Source organism: Poecilia mexicana, unplaced genomic scaffold (assembly GCF_051168715.1).
Source record: "Poecilia mexicana isolate PSO_F unplaced genomic scaffold, ASM5116871v1 scaffold_23, whole genome shotgun sequence".
In the NCBI taxonomy this organism is placed as follows: domain Eukaryota; kingdom Metazoa; phylum Chordata; class Actinopteri; order Cyprinodontiformes; family Poeciliidae; genus Poecilia; species Poecilia mexicana.
Window position 1 is genome coordinate 9,811,479 of NW_028263392.1, and position 26,824 is coordinate 9,838,302.

Below are 26,824 nucleotides of genomic sequence, written 5' to 3' on the forward strand. Positions count from 1 at the left end.
TGTAAGACTAGAATTTAGAAGATAAAAACCAATAACATGACTACAAAAATAACAAATTCCGGCAGACGAATCACTTTTCCAGAGCATTTATTATTTCAGTATAAGACTTCCTAAACTAATACTTAAAGTAGCTATTGTTTATATATTGGAACAGTGAAAAGAGCTTTTAGTAACGATGGTGTTTATTGTATATTCACTTGATCTACAAATGAATGAGAGGGATTATTATTTAATAATGATTTTACTCAAGCAAAAATAAACAGATTCGTGTAATAAAACTTGTAAAAGTAATTTTTTCCCAAAAAAAGTTGCTCTAAATCTAACTCATCAGACTGGTGACCTGTCCAAGGTGTACACCGCCCGGAAGTTAGCTGGAAATAGGCACCAGCACCCCTCCCAACCCCATGGATGGATGGATGGATGGTTTTATATATATATATTTGTCCACCTACTCTGAATGTCAGTCAATGGTTCTGTTCTCTTGACATTCATACTTTAACCTAGAAATTATGAGATTAAATTTAAAAGTTAGAAACCCTCAACCTTTTATTTATGTTACCAATTATCTTTTTAAATGTATTTTTAGACTAAGTTATTTAAAAATACGCTATTCTTAATAAACTTACTTATTTTGATGAGCTTTAAGGTAGGCTAACTAGAGAATTTACCTGGGCGGTACTTATAATTTTACGGGTTTTTGTAAAACAAAATCCGTTGAGGAAACATAAGAGAGACAGTTGAGAGCGACAACAATTGTTTATCAACCCCAAAATGTATATAAGATTTAAACGTTTTAAACGAATACACTGTGTGTCTGTAGTTATGCGCCATGAATTCTAATTCTTATTTCCTACAGCCAGTGAAGGTCACATTGAGAGTTGGGAAGCCACGCCCCTTTTCAAACTCGTGATTGAGCTCCGGCAGGACAGGTGTTTCAAGTCGTTGCTGGGACATTATACAAATGGAAGTAAGTCAAACAATTAAACAACTCGATAATTGAGGTATCAAATAGCTAGTATGATAAAACAAATATCAAACGAACTGAAAAAGTAAACAATAAAGAAGTGATAAAAGAAAAAGGGAAAAATTAGTAACACCTGTGCCATTCAAGTTAGTTTTCAAAAAAATCGTTCGATCCATTTAGTGGTTACCAGGCTGTTCCCTATTTCTGCCCTTTTCAATTAAGCTTTTTTTTAAATTTTTTTTATTATTATTATCAACCTTAAAATTTAAGCAGTAAACTGTAAGTTTAGAAAACTTCTTGTAACAACCAAGTCACAGAATGAAGTGATAACTTTCAGACAGGCCTTTTTTTGGTACCTATTGAAGTTTGTGCATCTCATATGAGGAACTCTTAAATACCAGATATAAAAAGTACCAAGGTTTTCCCAGGATTAATTCATCCTTGACAAATTGGCATGTGCAAACCAAATGTTTTTCCTCAAGCAACGTTATCCCATGGTACATTTTTAATAAGGAATTATTTACATAAAGTTCTGTGTTGCTTGCTTGCTTGTTTTAGCATATTGGAAACATCTCTGTTGCATCACTTATGGACACAGTTTTCTTCAAACTGCTTTTTTTGTTATTGTAAAATGTGATGGATTTCATGTTTGTTGTTTGAATGATCTCTTTGGTAAAAGTAAAGCAGTCTTGTATACATAATTTCAAGACAGTGTGGACTACATAAACTCCACAACAAATTCAAATTCGTCCCCCTCTGTAAAAATGATTCCAAGGGAAAAACATTCATATTAATAGTTACTTTAGATGCCATAAGTCACATGCATGTACAATAAATATAGAGAAATAATTATGTTCTACTGACATTGTGAACCTGACTCTCCAAACAGGTTTGGAGTGTATCGTATGTGCAACTTCCGGCTCTCAAAGAACTGGACCAGAAAATACAATAAAGGTAGGTCTATATATTTTTCCTATACATTATGCTTCATCTCCAACCCTCAAGAGGGCGGCATTGCACCGCAAACAATGTATTTTGGCTCCATTCACGCAAGTTTGCATAATAAAAGGTGGCAGTGGGGCAACGACACTGCTGCTCCACGCCACGGATACCCGTGGCATGTGTTCAGGATGATGGATGTTTCACTTCGGCATGTGATGACAGCCGCTTATGTTTGTGTCTCAGTAAATGTCAGCAAGGATCATATTCAAAATTGTGGCAGGAGAGGCGCTGCAGAGTGTGATTACACTCTTTCCAGCGGCTGTACCTTGTAACTGACCTTCCTTCCTTCCATGCTGCCTGTTTGCTATTCCTCTCCCTGTCTGTCATTGCTTTCTACGTGAACAGACAGGATGCTGTGCTGTCACTCTCTCACCTACATGATGGACAAACTGTTTTGCAACAGATAGGCAGTTTTTATGTTGTTACTTAAGTGACTAGGCTGACAAATCAGCCGAGATTTCTAGAGTTTCTGTTGCGAGTTCTGGACTTTTTTGACGTGTGGCCCTTTTTTTTTTTTTTTTTTTTTTTTGTATTGCATTTCCATCCACTTGGAATCTATTTTGGGGGTCATAATGAGTTGAAGGACACTTGATTGTCATAGAATTTTAGTATGGTAGGTGGTGATGTGACATAGATGGAGAGAAAATGAAGCAAGCAGTTATTATGTGCTTCCATTCTGCTTTCGTTTCCTTGGACAGTGGCAGGCCACAGATAAGCCTTGCAGCCCTGGGGGGGCTCCGGAATCAATAATGAATGGATGTAATTGGTGAGCTAGAAGTGAGGATAATTGAAGGTAATTGTGAAACCGTCACGTGCCTCAGAGTCGGGTCAAGATAGTGGTAGAGAAAAGAAATGGAAAGTGGTGGGGATGGGAAACAATGTTCGCTCTTAACATTGTATTTCGATATCTCCTGTGTGCTCCATTACATAGCGAGGCTGTAGAGCTGCCGCAGGCAGTGTTTTCAGCAGAAAGAGCCGTGATACATTGCAAAGTTTCAGTAAATTAAAGCAGAAAAAAAAAATAGTGTCAAACAGAGCGCTTGTCTGCTTAAAGTTTGCAGTAATGTAAGCTAATTGATGGAGACTTTTTGCCGCCTCTAAGTTTCTGGCACATCCATAATTGAAAAATACAGTTGGAGTTAACACCTTTGTTCAGTCACTTGCAGAGGCTTGGACACATTCATAATTTTAGTATTTTCTTGGAATCTCATGTGAATAATCAACACATAAATCTGATGGAAACTACGAATGGTTTATTTATTCTTATTTACATCGATCTGAAAAGTGTGGCATACATTTAAATTCAGTTAATTAGAGTCCAAACTGACTAATTTAGACTAAAAACCCACCTTTATAGAATCGCATTTGAACCATAATTAACAAAACGCTGACTGACATATTTGACGTGTATTGATTGGTTGTATTCATTGGTTTTCTCAATTGTTTACTGTAGGGTGTCTTTTATGACTTTGTATTTTTATGCTTTTTATGAGCACTTTGAACTGCCTTATTGCTGAAATGTCCTACACAAATAAACTCGATTGATTCATTGATTTCATTAGATCTCTGGCTGTGAGTCTAGAGAAGCTGGAAGTTGATCGCCTTTATAAAAGGTGCTTTGGAAGCACACTTGTTCCCATGTAGTAAATATTTTCCGACTGTTTCGCCAGGCTGTGTCGAAACAGTTTACAATCTGTAGCTGTTGATGTGAAACATCTTAAAAGTCAATGTGTTTTCTGGAGGTTAACGATAACTGGCACACTCTGCAGCCTTCAGGTAATGTGTATTTACCTTAAATCAATGTTCTGTGGGAATTTCAAAGACCATTTAGAATACAGATGATGTACTTTCCCCCCACCACCTTCAGAGCTGATTGGACGTTAAAATGTGAAATATGCATATTGTCCACAAGAGGGCAGTAGTGTTCCATGAATTGGCATCAAACGCAGCTCCCTTAAAAATGTTGCGGTGCTCTGCAGTTATACCAGCTGAATGATGTGACACAGTCATTCAGTTTCTCTCTGAGAACTTCCCTATTGCTTCAAATGAGAAAATAAATTTGAGATTTAGAGACTGCTATTATCTATCTGGAAATTCTAAGAAATTCTGAGGATTTTTCATTTAAATCAGCATCTAGTAATTTGAGTTTTTTTGTGTTTGCAACATAAAAAGATGTTCCAAATATCACAGTTAAAATGCACCGTGTGAGCGTATGCACTGTAAAATTATTAATACTGAGCAAAGTTGTTATAATCATACCTCATACAGTGAGGCTGACATTTTGCTCATTGAAGACAAAAATGAGTATAGGTGAATTATATAGATTTAAGTGTATCAGCATTCATAAGCTTCAACTTGCAAAACAAATTACAACTAAATAATAAAGTTTGCCAATCCTATAAGATTACTGGTTACCACAGAAATATTTCTTGCAATATGGATCAATAACACTTTTCTAGAAATCCCTTGCTCCAAGTAAACTTGGGATCCATTCTTGGGAGAGTGTCTTATTTTATAAGTTGTGATTCACTGCATGACGTTTGGTGTCAAAATTGTTTTCTCTTTGACTTAATGAGCTCCATGAAGTTCTGACTCATTAGTTTTGAGCTTTGTTTTCCCCTTATTAATTACTTGGTACAGGGAGTGCTTCTCTGAAACTCCATGCCTACAAAGTAATCATGTGTCCTTACTATGCATGAGGGTATCTTGAATATAGTAAAAGATTGGTCGTCTTGTCTTCTTTTGGATTAACGGTGTGCACCGCTTGTACACAAGCATTTCTGAGTTTCGAGCAGAAAGGCAACAAAAATATCCAGTGGTGTTGGAAATCCATATTAGAAAGATGGAGGTATCTGAGCAAACCTGTCTTCAATGTCCATCATTATGGTGAAAGTTGCAGGTTGCAACTATTTATTAGTTGGCTAGTTTTACAGTGGAAAACATCGTCTCGCTTTGTGACCGTGTTCTGTCAGTGTTTGGATCCATAAAATGGTGAGAATTACATTGTTATTGCCACTTAAAGCTAATAGTAACGTTCAGTTTGTTTAGAAAGTTGTAGCTAATGTTATACCTTGACTCGTCCTTGCAAGTCAACACATTTGTGAGATTTGCAAAGTTTTGTATTGCTCACTACTCTACAGAGTGATTAGAATATTTCCCAAAGAAACATACTGACAAAGGTTGCATAGTGCTCTGTGTGCCAGTGGTTTAATAGGATTACAAACTGTCAGATATGCAAATACATTGTTTACGTCTGCAGGTATCATAGAGGATTACATAGGTGAGAGTCGTAAGATGCTGAAATTGGAACTGCTCTGCAAACTGGCTTTCCAAGTCAGGATTGTGACTTCAGAGATTGTTCTTGTTGTGTTTCTCCCAGCAAACGTGGGAAATCTGTCTTCAATTTGCAAAGGGAGCCCACAGTTAACCAGGACAGTTAGAAAAATTACTTAACTTTTCTGACTTGGAAACATAGCTCACTCAACTTGGATGGATGTGTCCTCGTTCTCGGATTCTAGTTCTGATATGGACAACAATTTGAGCAGAACTCCAGTAACTCATAAAGTATTGCTTCATTTCTGGGCTGTGCAATATACTAGAAAATATGCTAAAGCTTTACTATTGATAAAAAAGAAGTGTTGTTAACCTCAAAACCAAAGTTTGCTGCACCAAACTTGCCTGGAGAGGCCACTCTGTGAGGAAGAAGCCATCGCTTTAAAAGCAGCATGAAAACGACACTTTTTTTAAAGTTCTATTGTTTTTCTAATATGTAGCCAACAAAAATAATCTTGGCAATCTTAACTGAACAGAAATATTGAAAGCTAACTCCAACTTAATCTTTGACAGTGAAGAAATTTTTTGTTGTATCTTTTCATTTGTAAAAATCAACAAATATGAAATTTCAACTCTGTTATTTCTGCCCAACTATATCCAAGCAGAACGCTTTGGAACAAGTGAGTAGCTGTTGATAATTTAAACAAATATTTGTCGATTATAGAGGGAAAAAAAAGCGAGCGTACATGTGAAGGGAACGTTTGCTGTGCCTTTATCTTTGCAATGTGTAGAACCCAGAATGATATACTGGTGTTAAAAACAACGTTAATGCTTTGTTTTGTGACTTAAAAACTCAATGTGTGGATGCTGAAAGTTTTTACCACTGAGCAACTCGTGCACACTCATCGTTCTATTGGGCAAAAAAATAAAAAATAAAAAAAATCAATGTGCTATTGTGAAGCCGTTTACCACTATAATCAGAAAGAGTAATTTTGAGCCATAAAAAATAGCCTTTTTGTGTGTGTGTATGTACCTTAGTAATTTTTTTTCCCACAATGGATGGTATTATCTTTGCCAAGATACCCACATTGCTGATTCATTTGATGCTGCAGAAAAAGCGCTGACGAAAGATGGAAAGTAACTGTTTTTAAAGGCCAACAACTCCAGCTCTTTACATTTGAGTGTGTACTTGTTCCGCCCTTGCCTTAATTGACCAGCTGTGGATACGTGTTCTGCCTCCGTAAGGCCACCCATTGATCCCATGGCCATTTCACAAGAGCCTTATTGGTTTACTTGTAACCTCCATTCCAAATGTCTGCGAGTTCAGCAGCAGGAATCGGCAGGTGAATTGTGGGAACTGTAATTGTTGAGCGAGACTCCGAGTGGTGCAGAGATGGATTGAGGTTATGGAAAATTAGAACGACGGTAATCTGTTAAAGTAAAAAAAACAAAACAAAACTGCTCATTAGTTATTTAAATTAGGTTTTAAAAAGTTGAGGTTTTATAACTAATATCAGACAGTGTGTGGTGTGATCTAAAGTTGTGTCTGACTATATATAAGTAACACATGGTTGTCCAAATAAATGCTGTTTCTACAGTGAAACCCAGATATTCCCAGTTGAAACCAAAGCGCCCATTTCTTTTACTTCAGTCGGGTTATAATGTTGCCTGTGCAGCTCATTTACTCAATGAACGTTTATTTAAAATATTTGCTCATGTCTATGTATCATTACTTAAATAATGATTAATAAATTATAAAGGGATTATGATTAACAGTCATTAATTTAGCAGAATAAACATTCCTACTCTTTTTAAATGGAAGCAGCTGGATTATGTTATCCATTCTTGTTTAAAACCTGTGACACTTTTAGCATGAAATTGCGATATATTTACCCATGTTTTCTATAGTATGAAAGCAATGATTGGTTATCACTTTGTTCGGCAGTTTATATTAGGCCAAGGTTTGCAGAACATCAGGAAAGTAACATATTATTATGATCTTATTGTTGAATATTGATGGAAATAGCTACTGTATATCACACATTTTGTTTTCTACAGTTTTCCCCCCCCATCATCACAAGGTCATCATCTCACTGCCTGACCTTTGGGGTCTTTGTCACTGAGGGTGTAGGGTGTAAAGAACAATGAAAGTCCATCCAGTTGGCCAAATATGCTACTGACACGGAGAGCTTTAATGCTTGGGACCTGTAATAACATAATCTATTGAATATTGCAGCCAAGCATTCCTTCGCAACTGTTTAATTCCACATATTGATACTGCGATGACAACTGAGATTCAGCATATTTTGTAACTCTATGTAGGGTGTTTCTACTGATGTGTTTTAATGGCTTTGAGTCAACTGCCCCCTTCCCCTACACACATCTAATCCTAATTTGCTAATATTGCATCTACTCATAAGCAGACCAACTTACAGCTATGCGCTTCCCAACTGTCCAACCATGAAATTTTAACAATTTGAGAAGATTGATCAGACATCTGGTAGATAATATCTATTGTAATCTCCTAACAAGATCTCTGTGCAGAATGAGTACATTTTAGGGAAGTACTTATATTCGATGGTTGTTGGTGGAAAAATCTCCCCAAGATAGATAAGAACTAATGCATTGTTTGATTCAAAATAACCTTTTGCACCAGAAATTGCAAAGGTTCAAAACTAGCACTCAGTTTTAAAGGGTGAAACAATATTACTGCACCGCTCTGTTTGTTCAGATGCAGTTTTGCAAATTCAAGCAATATCTTGTCGTTTCTGGTTTCACTTCCGTTTTTTCACTCAGTATAACAGAACTCGTAAAAGTTTAAGATGTAGTCGCTTTTTTATACGATGGATTTGAAGTTAGAAGAAGTTTATATGAAAACCAAAATTGGCAGCAGTAGTTTCTGAAGGGTTCATGCTGATCTGTTTGTTCCAATTTTGACATAAACTAGTCTGTTATGAGTTTTAACTTACATTTTTGCTGTTATGTAATTTATGTAATTGTAATGCATAAATTAATCCTTAACAAAAAAAACACACAAATTAGTAAAAATTAAATCTATACATCTACTGCTGACAATGACAGCCACATGCACTGTCTGCGTTTGCAGTTGCTAGAATGCTAATCTTTCGCAATTTCCTGAATGCTGCTGACAGTAATTTAAGCAAAGTGGACTACATTAATGCATTATCATTTAAGATGAATAACTGTGTGTATAAATTGGTGTTAAATAGTCTAAAATTCGTGTCTCATAACCTCGAGGCCCGCGTTTGGTCCAGCCAAGATCCATTTGTCATGCCTCGCGCTCTCGTCTCCTGTTTGCCTCACGAAAGCAAAAACCTTTTAAAAACTATTGTAATTGCCTTTAGCTGTGAGCTAAGGTCAAACCTAGCCCACAGCTTTCAAACTTCGGCGAGTTTAAATGCAAACTTCAGCACATTTCCAAGGAGAGAAACTTGAGAGAACCAGGTTAACAGAATTCCACCACTTAGTCGATGTTAAGATGGAGCTCAGGCAAAAGGAAATAAAAAAAAAATAAATAAAATTCATTTCTGACTTCATCTGACCCTGTAATGTTATACAGACTTTGACCTTTCTTCATCCAGGACAATTCTGTGGGGTTATGGGCCAGGGTCAAGGCCATTAAAGCTGGCTTAATAAGCTGCTGAGCCCTCTGTCTGACCACCCCCCACAGGTCCATCTGAGACATGAATGTTCAGAGTCAGCACAGTCCAAATCAGATCCTGTCAGCATCCTCCTAGATGTTTTGAACACTGCGTCTTTGGCACCTTAAACTTCATCATTAGTGATACTTGCTGACATGCGCAGAATCCTCTTAATGTGTAGCTGTAACCAAAGACGCAACATCTTCTTGGCTGACTTGCAAGAATCTTTACATTTAGGAAAATATTAGTTGATATTGAGCTCAGAATTGACTTTTTTTTTTTTCCCCCCATTTGTCATACAAACAGCACAGGAAGTTGCATAATTGATACAAAGATGATTTTAATTGAACCCTTAAAAAATCTGCATGTGCATGTAAGTACAGTGCTCACCAAATTTGCTTCCTCGCCTGGTGAAGAGCCTGGTAAGTGCAAGCATAAACGTGCGCTTACATTTTTAGGGAAATATTATTATACAACTACAGTCTAATAAACTTCAAACTTTTATTCACAGCAAAACTTTTTCCTCTTGCTTAATTGGAGCAATTCCATGACTTAAGATCATTTTTATCCGACTTGGATTGTAATTTTCTTTGTGATAAAAATAACGGTTTTGCTCCTTTTTGAAACTAAAACTTAACATTCAAAACTAAATTTTAAAAATACCATCAGTCATTGTCCATAATTTACATTTACTTAATGAATTTACTCCAAATACTCATATTAAATATAGATTTCAGAGACTCAGAGGATCCATTTTAGCTATGCAAATGATGGAAAACGTCCCTGCCTTGATCCCCCTCTCATATGTTTAAACAGTGCAGTTTGTTCTGCTGTGTCTTATTCTCGCAATTCAATGCATTTTTAATGTGGACTTATTTTCAACTGAATAATTTAGTGCATGGTCAGCAGCAGGGGTGATCCAGATTCCAGCTGATGGGAAGGAGCAGCACAGGAGGTTTATCCAGCACAGGAAGTTTATGCTGGCGAGGAAATGTTCACTGCAGTAATGGATTTACTAAAGTATGTCATCATGGGTGAACTAATGATCTGCTTCACATCAATGTAATTATGTTATATAATCTATAGTTTATAGTATTTTCCACTTTGTTTTCTTGTGAATATAATTTTTGATTCGGCATGAAATAACTATTCATGTATTATAAGCATACATAAAAATCTACATATTCTGATGAAATTGCATTTGTCTTGCCTGGAGGGAAGATGGAGGATTGACTTCCTTCAGATCAAAAGGTACCTTTGTGGGGAGCAAACCTTGATGACCAAGCAGCAGGGCTTCCCACCTGAAATCAGCACGACTCCCAGGTCGGCCATGTCCACCAGCCTACGTTCAGTCTCCATGCTAACCAAGCCCTGCACTGAAAGGATGGCAGTAGTCTCTGCTCTCTATTAATGGTTCAGGTTTTGTTTCAGGCATTTCCCAAAGCGCCAGAATATAGGTTTTACTTTATATGAAGACGTACTGCGTTTATGAGCAGCATCGCTAGAACTTCCTTTTCCTTTCAGAGACATTTCTACAGAGAAGGGCAGAAACACAGTGCACTCTTATCTTATAGGTGTTCAGTGCCTTAAAAAATGTTATTGAATGTCACAGATCAACACAAAATAGTCCATAACTGTTAAAACGGAGGAAAATAGCACAGGTTTCAAGTTAAAAACAAACAAAAAAAAAAATCTGAGAAGTGTGGTTACCCTTCTCTCTCTCTCTGCATGCTATATGTTATAATTACATAATAATTTTGTTGATGGTGGTTTTCAGAAGGCACATTGGACCAACATCAGCAGATAGCATGTCGCCCCAAACCATCACTGACTGTGGAAAGTTCAAGTGATGCGCTTGAGGTCCGCAGCTCCTCCAGTCACTGGGAACTTTATTTCCAAATGGAACACAAACTTTACTTTCATCTGAAAAGGGAACTTTAGAAAAATTCACAAAGGTTCAGTTCTTTTTCTCCCTAGGCCAGGTAAGATGCTTGTAATCTCTGTGCAGGATTTGCCTGTACTTAGTGGCTCTTGATTATCAGTGTTGCTGGTGCACCTGTTCCTACCACACTTTTTCCCTCCAGTCAACTTTATCTGTATATATATCATAAGTTTTTCTTTCTGACATGAATGACAAAAAACATTATATATTTTTTTATTTTATTTTACCATATTCAAATGCTTTATTTTATTCAGTCTGAGCGCGCGTGTGTGACTGTCTGACTGAATGTAAAGTGAAGTGCTTTGTGGTTGATAAAGCACTATAAAAGTACAGGCCATTTAACACTTGCTACCTTGGAGCCAGACGTGTACATCTTCAGCGCACGCAAATTTGTTTTCCTTTACCCAACTCTCCTCCCAGTCCTCGGAGAGGATTCTGTTAATTTATTTTATTGCATCACAATATTATGTAAATATATGTATTGCCAGTCTCTGGAGGGCGAGCGCTCTGATTGGGTTGAATAGAATGCCAGAAGTGGGGAAATTTAACAGCCAGTGACGAATGCCATGTAACATATGTCATCTTGTCACACAAGTGGACATCAACATCTTCATGAAGCAAAGATCGCAGACCCATCTGCGGCAGGGGTAGACCCGAGCGGGGATCGGGGTTCATCGCTTTTATTTACACCGGCTGGGCGCAGAGTGTGAACGGCACCGTTGTGAATGGTCTCTTGGTAATGAGGCTTCGTTCGGTGCAAGTCGACACCGAGGGCTTCTGCTCAGTGGCATGCCCTGAGCCAGACATGAATAACAAAAGGCAGGGGTAGGATCATTAGGGTCCTGGACGCCCAAGGGGTCCACTCCTTTAATCACGTTGGAGTAATGAATACAGCTGTGCTGAATTGATGCTTATTCGTAATGTCACCAAAAAGCAATGGTAATGTGGTATTAATGTTTCTGCTAGCTTGCCAGAGGTAGTTCATATGGGAGCGTGTAATTTCAGGGACGGAGAGATGGTGTGAGTTTGTATATATATAACTCATGAACGGGAACTATGTTAGTTTGGTACTGTGACAATGTTATGACAAGGCCTGAGGCCATGTTAGATTGATCATCACCCTGGGATTTCTTCATTGTGTTCTCATGAGTATAATGACAATTCTCAACCTTCTGTGCTTTAGCGATACTAAAATGGAAATTTAATTGGAAGGCTGTAAAATGTAACACATGGCCGACGAGCCACTTCCCAGGTGCTCTGCAGCTGATGCAGTCGTGCTCCGCAGCTGACGCAATCACATCTTTGTACGTGGGTAAATAGAATTTTCAGCAAACTTAATTTGCTTTCAAGTGACCTTCCTGAAGCATGTGATCAGGTGCTAAATGATTAGATTTTCCTGCACTTTTTTTTTTTAGGAGACTAGCATTTGACCGCTTCAAATGATTCTCAAGGTCCTACGCTTAAAATACCATTTGCAAACAGTTCAACTCAAAATCCTTACTTTTAAAGCACCAAATAGTAACAAGTCTTTCCAAGGGACCGTTAAAACAGATCTCAGAAAAATGCAGGTATAAAACTTGCAATTTAGCCTAAACTGAGATCACTTTATCAACAATATTCTCAATGATGTTGGATTATCTAACAGAGCTGGATTTGTTGCATCAAGTGTGCAGCTCTTACTTATCAAATAATTAAGAAAAAAAAGGCTTTATTATAATATATAACCTTGTTTTAATATGCATCAATGTGGAAGTAAGCCCTGCAACTTCATTCCATGATAGGTTTGAGATTGTATGTAAGTTTGTCAGTGCCAGCTGATGGTGCAACAGAATAAATTAACCTGAGTTGGATAATTGTTTGTCTAAAGAGGTGAGAAGGGATGTTTAGTAGCACAAGATTTTAGGTTTAACCCAGATTGTGGATTATTAATGTTTTTGTTGTTCATCAATCTACCAAGAGAAGGAATAGCTGCTGTCTGAAATCCATCCCATAAAAGAAACCAGGTCTTCGCAATGCAGATGCAGTATACACACATCAAGATGTCTGACGCGATTTTATCTCGATTTTTGTCTATTTGCATATGGTAAAACGAATCATTGTCATTTTAATGACAAGTGAAAACTCCCTCCCAGGCAAACACCAGTAAGAGGTTGTTTTGATGGCAAACACAGCTTCACGATGAGCTTTAATAGGCTATTTTACTTGATGGCAGCAATGAAGTGCAACACATTAAGAAGCAGCTTAAAGTGGCTCATAAACTGCCAGAACCGTCCTATGTTCACTGTTATCCTCCCAGACAGACTGAAAAGAAATCCGGTTTGAGTATTTTCCCACCTTATCACTGTCTCACACATACTTACTGTGGCATCTTGTGTTTCCTGAAGCAGGCATCTGATTCTTCCACCAAAAAGATATCGGTGCTGGTTTGGGGCCGTTACTTGAGTTGGTTCTTAACTGATTCTATGAAAATACTTCAAAACAATTTTGAATTCCACCAGAAAGAGCCTTCATGCTTCTACAAAGGCAAAACCTTCTGCTTACAGCTGTAATTTATGTTTTCACAGTAAAGACAACAGCAGTGCACACACAGAATATTTAGGGTTTGCTATGTTATCCTTGCAAAGTAATCAGCACTACTTTGGCAGTCATCCTTAAAACCAACGTATTGCTTCATGTAGTCTGTTTTATTGATCTGTTTTTGGGTTTTGAAACCTCTAGCACAACTTGCAGTTCTCTTCTTGCTTTATTTTACTCATGATGGCTGAACAGTGCTTCTGTCACGCTCAGAAAAACAATATTTTTGATCAATAGTGTTAAGGAAGAATATCTAAATTAGTTAACTTTGGAAAAAGTCTGGTTCTCTCTTCCTCTTGGATCCCAGGTCCTCCCGGCGGCCACGTGTAGTCACTCAGAAGAAAACAGCAATGCATGTTGACGTCACAGAATTACAGAGTTTAATCCAATATAAGACAATGCATAAACTTACACAGAAACTGCAGAACAACGGAGACATACATTCATTTACCTGACAGACTTGGAAAAAGAAGAAAAGAAAGAAAAGCAAAGACGTGCAAAGACGTCTTTGGAGAATTGCAAGAGCAAATCCGAATTGTTACTGCTGTGTAGAAAGTTTTATAGTTAAGGCGTATTCTTTTCTTTAATTTATTCAAATAAGGCGTATCTTTGCTCATCCAACCAGGAGCTGTCTCTGACCATCTATCTGAAGCCAGTAACTCCTGCCGTGTTTACGGCTTTTCACAGATGAGTGTGAAAAGCTAGAACCTCTACTGTATTGTTTTCCCACACAGACAAAAGGCAGTTCAAACAATCCTAGCAAACCATCTGCTGTAACTACAGGTAAATTAAAGGTCAAAAAGTCAGAATACATTACTAATTTCAAAACCACAATTAGACCATTTGAATCAAGACATGTTAAGTTTTAAAACTAGCTTATTTTAAATTTATTTTCTCAACAATAGTTTTAGTATCTTCACAACCAGTAGTGTTAAGACTAATCCATTTTTTTGCAGTTTTTTTTTCTCTCTTTTTTTTGCTTTTATCTTCAAGCCTAAGCCTGCTTTGGATGTCTGCTGTCATAGTGGTGACTAGTTCAGTTCAGCTCTGAGAGATAACCGTGGTCGGTCATCAGATCCAACTGCTACAGAGCATAGATAGTGTGTGATGCCTCTTTTGCCTGTAACGCTTTCCCAGTAATCTTCAGCCTGTAGTGGTCAAATAGGCAGATATTCTGAGCCATGCAGAGACAACTCGGATCTTTCTGGAAGTTTTTCTGGCATCCAAATAAAAGTGTTTTTAAACTGTGGGAATCATACGATGGAAAAATTTGTGCAGTTTTGATACGATAACGCTCTAGAATACTTTGTGCATCTCAGTTTCCTGCAACTTGCTCATTCCCAACAGATCCTAAGAATAACTATCAAGGTATCTCTAGTTAGCATGCAATGTTTAAAGAACTAGTCAATCAACTTGTGCTCTTAATTGTCTTAAATCAAGTTGATTTACTGTTTACACTGTAAAACTGATTTTTAAACTCACTTGTTTCTCTTGTTTCATTCAATTCAAAGTTGCATTATGTAGATGCCATCTCTCCTGTTCTGTTTGGTGTTTACAAGTTATTCTCCACTTTATGAAAGACATTCACACTTCCAAGTTGGCAGTAGGCGAGTTTAATTTTCTGAATAAATGAAGCTGAACTTTCTTAAAAAACAGCCATATATTTTCAGGCTAAACAAACACTTTTAATTATAAAAGGCGCTCTAGAAGCAGAACAGTTTTATTTTGGTCACCAGCAAACATTTTTCTTCGATGCCAGGTATTCTCTCTGCACAACAAGGTACAAAGCATGTGCAGGGAAAAGTAATGAGAAAGCAGACAAAAGAAATTACATATCATTCATTGTTTTTCTCTAAAAATAGACCTTACCATCTGTTGTCTCTTTGCAGCAAATCCCCATGTATCTGTTTCATTCAAAACGAATGTCCGCCTGGGGAGGACGCTTTACTGCCTTTTCAAAACGTCCCAACTGTTAACCAAACAAATGAAAGCAATTTAATTCAGTTTCAATCCATAAATTAGGGCAAGACAATGCCTCTGTACATGAAGATAGCATGTGAGAAAACAAGTTACAGAAAAATACTGCGACGAAGAAAAATGGAGGGGAAACTTTTCAACTGGCCCTCATCCATCGTGCAGATCAGCTGTCCGTTGAGGTTTTTTTTTTTCTTTTCAAAGGCAATTTATTTTTAGATATTTCAAAAACTCATATGAAAGCGATTTTCACTCTATGGCTGCAGCCCTTGCCTTCAGCCTCCTCCCCCTGCGCCAATCTTAGCCCCCTCTCATGTGGCACCCAATGTGTCTCAGAGCCTATTCCTTGGCAGTCAGCACAGTTTTGATTTAATTCTAAGGGCCATCTGTAATCCCCTGCAGGACACAGAAGCCCGCAGTACCATACCACACCTATATATCTGACTGTATCTGCCTTTCTTTCCCAGTGCCCTCTTAGGACACTATGCTTTTTTCCCTCCTTACTATCAGCAGTCTCCCTGCCATCCATCCACCTACCCCTTAGCTCTTTTACTCCTTTGTGGGAATCCCAACACATCTTATACATCCAGAGATAATGGATTTGCAGAGAGCAAAAGATTTACCATAGGTATTCATAGAACGAGGTTTGATGTTCAGAACGACAATTTACTCTTCACCGAGGCTCAGCATACTGTTTTGTGAAAAATAAGTTTTCATTCTTAAATAAAAATACACCCACCTCCTTGTTAAATTTTATTGTTATAGGACTCATTTTTATGACTGAAAAAGTTAGGCATTTTTAGCACTGTCTAACTTGTCCCAGTGTTAAATTAGGGCATTTAGAACATAATATAAACAAAGAAATAACACTAGCCTTCTGCGTTGAGCTTAATTAGAATATATTGTTGTCTCTTGCTTTTTAAAACAAGAGACTTTATCCTCTCTACTGTTTTAGGATAAAGAGTTGCTTCAGTGCCAAAACAGTAGACCTCAGTCAGAAGGTCCTTTTTCATTGAAACCATGCAGATAATTATTGTGTAATAATCGTAAATATGAGCCACTGTTACCTTTTCTTCATCTTTAGCCAGTCTTCAACCGTTATGCAGGGGTGGGCAGTAACTTATTACTTTTATTCAATTACATTTACTTGAGTAACGTTTTGGAAGTAGCTTTACTGGACTATGCTTTTTACTTAGAGTAATATTAACAGGAAATACAACTCTTACTTGAGAAAATGTTAAGTGAAGACCAAAAATGCACCAGACACAGACACACAGCTACAGTTTATGTCAAAGTGGGAATTACTGTGTAAACACAATATTTGTTGTTCTAATGTTAGTTTGAGCCTGCTGAGCTTTCTGAAATATATGAAGCTAAAAACATACAGGAAGCACAATATACTGTGAGTGGAAGTACTTTACCCTGTTATATATGTTTAAGTCACTGTGCTGATAAATTATCAGCAGTTAAATGTTTGGAACAATGCAATTATTTTTTTCATTGCAGATTTAATTAAGCACAATAATTAAATTGTGTATTTAATTATTATTGACCTGTACTGACCTCAGTGTGTCTTCCCCTTCTCCCAGTGCCATTGTTCCCACTGTTCTATTGTTAGCTCACATGGATGTGGAGAGAACCCTCTGAAAAGTTACACTGGACTTGGTAGAAGTATATTCCCTGGACATTACTCTCCACGCGCTGATTGGAACTTACTTTAAGAGCGTCGGTACAAAGCAGTTTTGGTGGTCAGTTGACTCTGTAAGCTCTGGTCAGTGATAAGCACCTGGCTGGAGAGCTTTTCCATTTCCTGTGAAGAACCCAGTCTAGTAGTGGCTGCAACTCAGCACTAAAGAGACCTAAATACTCACTCTTCCCGTCGCCCGCTCTACTTTGGATGCGTTCCTGACACACTCTCTCTCTCTTTCTATCATGCAATTACTTTTATACATTCTTGAAAGCTGGAACAGGTTTTTTTCTCAAAAAAGTTGGTGTCAGGCAAAGTTTTCATACCCATTTTGTCACACTCCAGTTTCAGTGGGTTATAATGGGTTTGTACAGTAGAACAAGACAAAGAAGTGCATAATAGTGGCATGGAAAAAAATGCTGCATGACTTTTCACAATTACTGGAAGTAACAACTCGACATACATTTGTGTTCAGCTTTCTTTTATTATATAACTACAAAAGCTGTGAACATTTGAGAACAAACATTGTGAGGGATGATAAAACAATATAACATCACAAATATGAAGGAAACAATTTTTTTTTGAAAGAAACTGTTTTTGAAACAAAGCTTAAAAAGTCATGTTTTCATTGTTTCTCAAGTCATATCTAAAATAAAGCCTTCTGACCTGCATGCAAAATGCTAAGTGTGGGGAAAATGTAACACATCACAACTTGAAGCAGAAAACATGGTAACCATTAAAATAAACCTGTTGGAAGTTGCAAAAAAAAAAAAAAAACACATTTATTTTTTCCTGCTTCGGTTTAACTATTTTGTATTTGCTTCTCACATAAAAACCCAATGAGCTAAGTGTAGTATCTCTTCAGCTGGTATATTTCACCCTTTAAACCTGTGAAATATATTAAAATCAATTCCCTCTTAATGTACAGGAAGTACAGGAGTTTAAGACAAAGCAGGGACATTTAAACCTTCTTACTGAAACCAGATATTTTTTGGCTGACTCTTAGAGTTGTAGCTGTAGAGGTTGTGACACCATTCAGTGTGTTAATTTAGGGGTCCAGAGTTCCTGTAATCCTTCATGTCCTGATTCAAGCAGAAACATAGAGTTTCATCAGCAAAGATCAGTTAACATGAGAAGAAATCACTGTAACAAAAGTAAAACAGAAGATCCACTACAGATAGTTAATTGTTTTTGACAATTCTAATGATGGGTCATATAATAGAGTTGTTTTTATTGTGTGTTTGACCTTAAATAGCTGATATAATTTACAAAAATATAAGAAATAGTCCTGTTTTTTTTAATCATTTAGTTTTTGATTTTCCCAAAAGGCCCTTTAAATATTTTTACTGCTGTATTCGTACTTGGTAGTCATTATGTCTCAAATGTCATAATAGTTATTTTTTTAAATTGCCATTCTTTGGTGCAACTTAGTTTTACACCCTCTCTTGTTCCACAGCAGATTTCTTGTCCTCTCTTTGACTTTAAATTTTCTTTTTGCTTCTTTCTAGCCATTTCCTTTTTCTTCTAGCAGCAGGTGTTTTCTTTGGAAGTGCTGACTCAGCAGTAGCTATGATTGGCTTGCAGATAAATTGTCTTGTTTGTGACCTTTGTTGCTCCTCTGATGTCCATAACAAATTGCCTCGGGGTATTGGCATGATCACGCCGTGCCAACACAGCACAAGAATAACAACAAGCTCAAACCAGCTCCATTTCACTCTATACGTGTATCTTTGTGCTGTTGCAAGGGATATTTTAATTAAAGGCCTGCGTGTCTTGTTTTATATCTAGAAAATTGACATTATACTGACCAAATATTTTCAGACCCTTGATAAATATATATTTGTATACTGTCTGGGCAAGAAAACGTCACCACCTGGATTTAACTAAGAAAATAGATGCAAGCCTCCTATATGAGCAGTTATTATTCATCTGATAAGTTATGTAATTCCAAGTGATGCAATGAGTGGCTAAAGGACACTTCCTGTAGTATTATATGTAGTTTTATTGGTTATTTATTTGCATTTTTGAATAAATACAGTGTAGCCGTGGTTGAATAATTACATTAAATATCATTTGTGTTGATGCAGGTATTAAGGCCAAACTGCAGAAAAAAATTATGCTGTTGTTTGGGAAGCTGACGATTTTCTGTCTTTTGGACCTGTAGGGTGAAATTTATTTATTAATCTCATTCTTTAGAAAAAAATAATGGTTTCTGAAAATTCACTTAGCTGATCATACCTGACCCAGCTTGGGGCCTTGTAGTTATGAGAACATTTCCCTAGAGATGTATTTTAATGAAAATTGTTTATTTTCTTATTGAGAGAACATAAGTGTGGTAAGCCTTTGAGAAAACATGCATTGGGATTTTAAAAGACCTCTTAAGAGTTAATAATAGCTGGATAAAGATTAAAAAAATTATTGTGGTGCAGAAACACTTTCAAAGGGCAGCTACTTGATTGTTTCAGCTCTATCTTTCACATGGAGTGAAGCCAGTGGCATAATTATTAATATGTTTAAATACCTGAATCATGGAGCTGGAATGGCCTCGTCGTGAGGCTGTTAATGTTGCTGCACAAATCTTAAAACCATTTTTGTTCAATACTCAGTCTGCCCTTGAAGCTGTTCTCAGCTATTTGCTGCTAAAGTGAGATTTTATAGCTATAGGCACTCTAAGTCCTCACATTTTAGTTGTCAACATAAATTTCACATGTAAAAAGTAAGATGTAAGATTTAAGCGGGTCAATCGATTGAGTCATTAGCCACAATTTTAAATTCTCTTATGCTCACATTAGCAACGAACTTGGCTGCTGTTGCTTGTTTTCTCATGAATTAATGGAGTTTTTCATCGTCAGGGTCGCTCCCATCTGACCTTTTGGGGCCCATCACACAATAAGTTCGGCATGATAGATGAGGGCTCTTACTCTGAGCCAAACTGAGACTGTCCACAACCAGCTCTAAAACACTAAGCTACACACACACACACACACCATGCTGCTGTCGCAGCATTGCACCGGCTTACTCTCACATAAAGTTCCAAGGGCATCGATTCAACTCGGCTTCATTAATATGTATTGGAAATTATTTTCCACTTTGTTAAAGCGAGTCCTGCTCCCCTGAAGGCTAGTTCCTGTGGGAGTGTGCAAGCTCATGAGTGCATAGTTTGAGTTGTGCCACATATTGCAGATTTGTAAGAAGTAATATACCATGGTTGTTTAAGAGTTTTGCTCCTTGTTATTACTTTATGCTGTTTACTTTCCTTCCTCTGTTGACTGAAACTTGTGTAGCTGGGAATACTGTTGGAATTCTTTTAGATTTGATACGTTAGTGACAGGATTATAAATTATTTCTTTCCATTTGTTATCCTAACATACTTATGTAATGTGTGTGTTGACGTGCAAATAGACTTCTGATGCGTCTCCGTATAACAGAGCAGAAACATCAATGGATTTTTAAAATGGAGTGTCTGGGTTCATTCAGAGTTTGTCTTTTTAAAAGTTTGCCTTCTGAAGTCTAATCAGACCTACAATGTTACTTTTATCCAGCTGCACTATTTCTCTCCAGAAACAGTCAACTGTATATATCTTTAATTTCTGAATATTAAATGGGGTTGACTGTAGCTCCTTTGATGAAAACTTTTATCAAAAGGAGAATATAGCAATTAGATGATTGTACAATTATCAATGAATGAGTCTCTCATCAGGAGAGAGAAGATCAGGCAGTCTCTACCATTGAACAACCACAATCTACAATGTGGAGCTTGTGACGATAAATTCTTAAAACTGTGCCACAGTAATACCTTTTGTCTTAGGCAGCTGATAAACACAAGAAAAGCTTCAAACTTCAGTTTTTAGGGTGACCCTATAAAACTACTAAACAGCCACGAATGTTTTTGGAGGATAAAGTGGTTATTGTTCTGAGGAAGTACTTGTTTAAACTTTTGTTTTACCCCATAGTGGGATTAAATAAAACCCCATAAAACCACTGTGGATTGTATTTCATTGAAACTTGCTTAAAGTGACACATCACATGTCTAATAACATCAATCATTTAGGCTTTGTTGTAATTATACTCCAGTGAAGCAGACCCAAGGCTCCTGAGCTCCTAATTCTTTCAGTGATTAGTGCCAATCAGTGTGTGTGTCTCTGTGTGTTTCTGGACGTGTGTTCCCTGCCATTGTTTTTTGACAGGGCACTTTATTGGCAGACCTGGCACAAAGCTACCCTCATCGGGGAGTTTGGGGCTGCAAGGGTGACTTGATTAAGCCTAGCAGATCCCTTTCTAAGACTTCTCAATGGACCTGGTGACAAAACCACTTGATGGATTATCACAGGCAGGTAGCTGGAGATTCAAGTAATGATTGGGGTTAAAGTGAAATGACGAGGAAGCCTTTGTAAATATTCCATATGATTGACCACATGTTTGAGATATAGCTACTCTTAATTCAATTTTTCATCTTTACATAGTTTGCCTTAGAGGTCTTGTAGACCTCTTGTTGATGAAATGTCAAGTATAATTTTAATACGACCCACTTTAAATATATGGCCCTTGAATAGATTAATAGAAACCTACTTTGAAATTACAGCTTTATTCCCCGGAGCAAAGTAAAAAAACACAGCAACCTGCATTAGTGTTATTAATATACAACCAGATGCCTAAAATTAATCCACAGGAAATATCATTTAAATCTTTCAAAAGAGCAGGAAATGCTGGATCGCATTTTTTAATTTGGAAAAAAAAATCATGGAGAAAGGTTTTTACTCTAGCAGAAGACATCATGCAGAGAGAGGACGGTTCTGAGTCTACACCCTTTTAGAAAAAGGAGATTTAAATGGAGGTGTCAGCTCTAACAAGATGGATAGGTCTCAGTTAATGCATTTTTTCCCTCAGTCACTTGGTAGGAATGAAGTCCTTCTCTTAACTCTGCCTGAACCCGGGATCGGCAAAGTAATGAACCCTAAGAGCAAAGCACTAAGCATGTTTATCTTTTCTTTTTTTTTTTCAAGCCGCTCCGCTGCCACAAACCTAAATTCCTCGACTCAACCCCAAGACTTATTGAGGGATTCAAAGCTCAAAGCCAATTTCAAAAACATGTCCTCCATCTCCTATTTACTCTTGAGTGTGTGCACTGAAGAGAAAAAACAGTGCTTTAGTGCATATGGGTTAAGATTTATGTGCCTGATTGTTCACCAGTGCTGCTGAGGGGGAGTACCACAAGTGCACCCATGGAGAAACTCGTCTTTTGGAAAACTGCAGAAAATAAGTTGGCAGTGCATGCTAACTAAACATACTTGAGATATTATTGGAAGGCTTAGGTGTGTAAAAAATAAATTGGTACAAAATGCTGCCCAAATCTGCTCAGACAATTTGAAGTGTCTTGTTCCCCCCACGTGTTAAAATCTTGATTGGATTAAGCACTAATCATAAACAAATCCAATATGTCTGAAAGCGAACGCAGACCGAGTTTTGATGTAACACGTTATTTGTTATTTCACACAGTGCTGTGAATGAGCATTAGCCTGCTTGCAGATTTCTTTTCGGCGTTTTGTCACACTTGAACATTTTCAGATCATCAAACACATTTTAATACCAGACAACTGAGTATAATCAGAGCAAATAAAAGAATTCAAATGATTACTCTATTTTTCCAAGAGTAAAAAGGCTATTAATCTGGAAAACGTAATTACTTCCTGTGTGTGGCACACTTTGTGGCAACAACAGCCATCAAAGGTTTGTGATAACTGACAACAATTATTTTAACATTACTGGGGGAGGAATTTTAGTTTAGTCTTCCTTGCTAAATTGTTTTAATTCAGCCACTTAAGCTTAACAGGCGTGACAATTCCTAAAATATTTGGGTCAATTATTTTCTTGGTTTAGAAAAAAAAATCTACAGCAATAACAGCATATGGGTCAGTCTTCGTTTGAAAAGGGTTGCCATATTTACCTATGTTTAATGGATAGGATGTGCTTTTTTTTAAATAAAGGTCACTGGTTATTTCTAATCCTGTTCAGTATAAAGTTACATCAAAGCAAAATATGCGACTAGTAAAATATGTATGTTTTTTCTGCCTAACATTTTGCTCTTTAAGAAGATTAATTAATTAGCATCTTGTTTGAAATGCCTTGCTGCACTTGTGTTGGAATATCAATTTTGTACCTTTCTTGAATTTCAATCACGGGCCACAGAAAGTTATTCTAAGAGGTACAAATTGCCAGCAGGCTGCACTTTGAACCCCCTTGCTTGAACTACATGCGATAAAACTTGTAACTTTTAGTTTTTAATAAGTGATGTTGTTTTGGTACGTTAAAATAAAAAATCTTATGTTGATATTGAAAGAAATCGCTTGTCTTACTTTACTGTTTATAAAGGAGCATTGATGAACAGACCAACTTTCAACATTAAAATGCCCCCTTGTCTATGCAGCTTACCTTTTAAATATTGCTGCCTCAGCAAAAAAGACAAAAAAAAAAAAAAAAATCAACTTCCAACAAAGTATTCTTGCACAATCTCATCCCCATCTTTACCACTTGAAAATATTCTTCGTTGCCATGTCACATCATTGGGTTTCACTGCACCTGTTACTGCTTTACACCCTCATGTGTATATGGATGGATTTATACCTAGATCTCCCAAGCTTTGTTTCTAATTCAGGAACTTTCTGTCCTAATATTCAGCCATACATTTGTGCTAGGCAGTTTGAAACGTGTAAGTCCTGGCCTGGAAAGCCTTCTGGAGAGATGTGCTTTTATAGCTCATCCAGTCCCAAATGACAGAGGGTGACTGAGCTTTTGTCCTCAACGTCCTGCATGAGCATGGGCCTCCTTTGTTTCCTCGTGACATTGTTTTGCTGCTATTGCTGCAGGCCTCAGGGAGAGGCTACAAAGGACACATAGAAGGGCACTAATTAAACTCGGTATATAAAAATAAGGACACAAATTTTGCACATGGAGTGCAAAATGTCACATGTTTTAAAAGTATAGAATCTTAAGGATTTCTCTAATTTTTATATTGATAATATTGGTGTCATTGTGACTTATGTCTGGTACAGTAATATTCTAGTGCATTAGTATTTTTTTATTTTTTTTGCCAATTTCTGGATTTGATTAACCCTACCCTAAAAAATAAAACACCCACATTGAGACAACTTGAAACCAATCATTGATTATTCCACGTTTAACAGAAATCAGACTTTGCTTTGGATGATTAACTAAGCTGAATGTCTCGGCTTGTTAACTAAAATGGCAGGCAAGACAGAGGGTGTTTTTTAAAATTAAATTAATATTCAGCACATTTTGGAGTAATCACTGCCAAAAATGAGTTAAGTGCATTTGCCAACATGTAGTTTGGCCCAGTCTTCCCGATGGAACCGAGTTGTCTCAGGTTTCAGTGTGGCTTCTTCGTTGTGCAATTTCAGGAGTTTTCTGCAGATGTTCAATAGGATTACAATCCGAGCTCCTGGGGAGCCATTTGAGAACAGTCTAAGGTTATTTTCTTTTTTCTTGAGAGAGATTTTAGTTGAATGCTTTGGGTCATTTTCCTGTTAGAGGACAGATTACCCGTGACTGAGGCAGAGCATTTGTGGTCAGGCAGACAGTTGTGCCACTGAGTAAAAAATGGGAGAATAATAATATGAGTTCATACTGGTCATGTCATGTTATTATTACGAAAGCTTATATCGATATTAACTACGTGACACAAGCATTTTTTATATGGTAAAAATTAATTAGTTGAGCAATCTCAAAGTACTTTTAGAAAAAGAGATAAAATGTGAATAGAGAAGGACAGGAGATGTAGAGTTACTGGAATTATAGGCTGCAGGAACCTACATAAGTATAAAATACATCTTTTTCTTAACCGATGCCATCTACATATTTATGCTACTGATCTTAGGTAGGACCAAAATCTGAAGTTGTCATATAGTTTTCAGACATAAGGTTTTTGTAAAGCAGTTCTGCCCTTGCCCATGAATGCAACAATCAGATATGACACAATATCCAAAATTTGTGAGCCAACAATGAAACTGAAGAATATTTTCCCATTTAGCCCTCTGAGAACACCAGTTTCAGTCATAGCAAGGTGAATATTTATAGAAACTACAAAAAAAATTCAACACCTCGTCTGCACCTTAGAGGTGAACCAAATTGAAATCTGTTTAATCCAGATTTATTAATAAAGCGTTTTTTTGTTTTTTTTTAATTTTTTTTTAATGAAATGAAATAACATCAGATGTATATAGTGCCTTTCCTGGACATTCAGATGACTTATGTGAAAATGATTCATTCCAAATCATGCCCCGATTCTCATGCTGAAGCTTCAACCTGAACTTTGAACTTTAGTGATTTGTAAATAACATTGTGTTTTTGAGTGAGGGAGAGAATGACTCGGATTAAAATTTCTGGAACTTTAAATCTCCAGGTGTTCTCTAATTCCTGCTCTTAAAAATACCCCCTGCCCATCACTCTAAAGTGGTTATAAAACATATCAAAATGAAATCCCTCTTCCATGTCGGTGGTGCTCCTGTATTACGGTGGTGCAGTTTGTGGATGTGCCACAGTTAATTCCACAGGATGATAGCCAGACTGTGAGTTTCAATTTGATTATAATCCTTCTCTCTCGTCGAAGATCAGGCCTTCTGATTGCTTTGTGCTGTGTTTGACAAGATTAAATCATTTTTCCCTTTTGTTAGACAAGAAGATTGCGTTAGATACTCTACTCTTAGTAGAGCTTTATTTGAACCACTGCACTACTGGAGACACCAATACAGACAAATGTCAAGCCACAGATTTTTGTTTTTCTTCCATATTTTATGAAACTTTTTGAGGTCAAAGCTATTTCTGATAAAATGGAAGCTTGAAGTCTTTTGCTGTAACGGACAGACTCTCCAGATGTTTTAAAGCAATTTCCCTGTCACACATCAGAAAAAAAAAAATAAAATAAAGTTAGTCCACAAAAGAAAGCATGAAAAAAACTTCTGATGATTCCCAAATAGCTGGTAAAAGAGCTGCCCTTTGAAAAATAGCTTGCTAGTCCCCTCTGACCATATGTTCACTACATAATGAAGTTCTGCTTTACTTTATTAACATCCTATAGCAGCTGCAACACAGGACCCTGCCAAGTCATTAAGAAGTATCGCCCTATAAGTCAATTAGCACAAAACTGGTGAATCAGCTTACTCTGTTTGGTACTCTGTTTGGATTTTAGTCATTTGGACCGAAGGAGATCCATACCAGAAAGACCTGAAAACTAAAGGAAGTTAATTAGGTTATTATAACAAGCTTTAGCAATGTTTTGATGAAAGATTTCATTTGATGCATGAAAGAAGAAAGAATCTCAAGCCACTGCTTTAATTCGCTTCTGTTGTAGTGAAGAAAGGGTTCAAATGGATGACCAACCAAACTTTAATGATGGGATTCACATTGGCTATATATATATATATATATATATATATATTTGTATTGAGACTGCCTCCAACAGTGATACGTTTTGTTTTTCCAGTGAGGGATACACATTGTTTTATATCCATCAAATCAAAGCAGTTTTATCTGTTTACTGCTAAATTACATGGAAGTCCCTCCTAATAAGCCGCTGTACTGTTTTTGCATCTTGCAGGAGCTTGGGTTGGATTTAAAATAAAGTGTGTATTCGGTTTGCACTGAGGGATGGAGGAGGGATGGAGGTACACCCTTGTGGATACTCGATGTTGCTCCAGCCTCCCTTTTCAGCTCTAACAGATGGTGGCAGGTGA

The 26,824-nt window shown here is 37.1% G+C and overlaps 1 long non-coding RNA gene across 2 annotated transcripts in view; it reads left to right on the forward strand.

The window, feature by feature from the left end:
* Positions 1-906: 906 nt before the first annotated feature.
* The window catches only part of LOC148152500 (uncharacterized), a 74,798-nt gene continuing 48,880 nt past the window's right edge, over positions 907-26,824 (forward strand). For both annotated transcript variants that reach the window (XR_015762115.1, XR_015762116.1), the window contains exons 1-2: positions 907-967; positions 1,854-1,918. This is a non-coding gene — a long non-coding RNA (uncharacterized LOC148152500). The remainder of the gene's footprint in view (positions 968-1,853; positions 1,919-26,824) is intronic.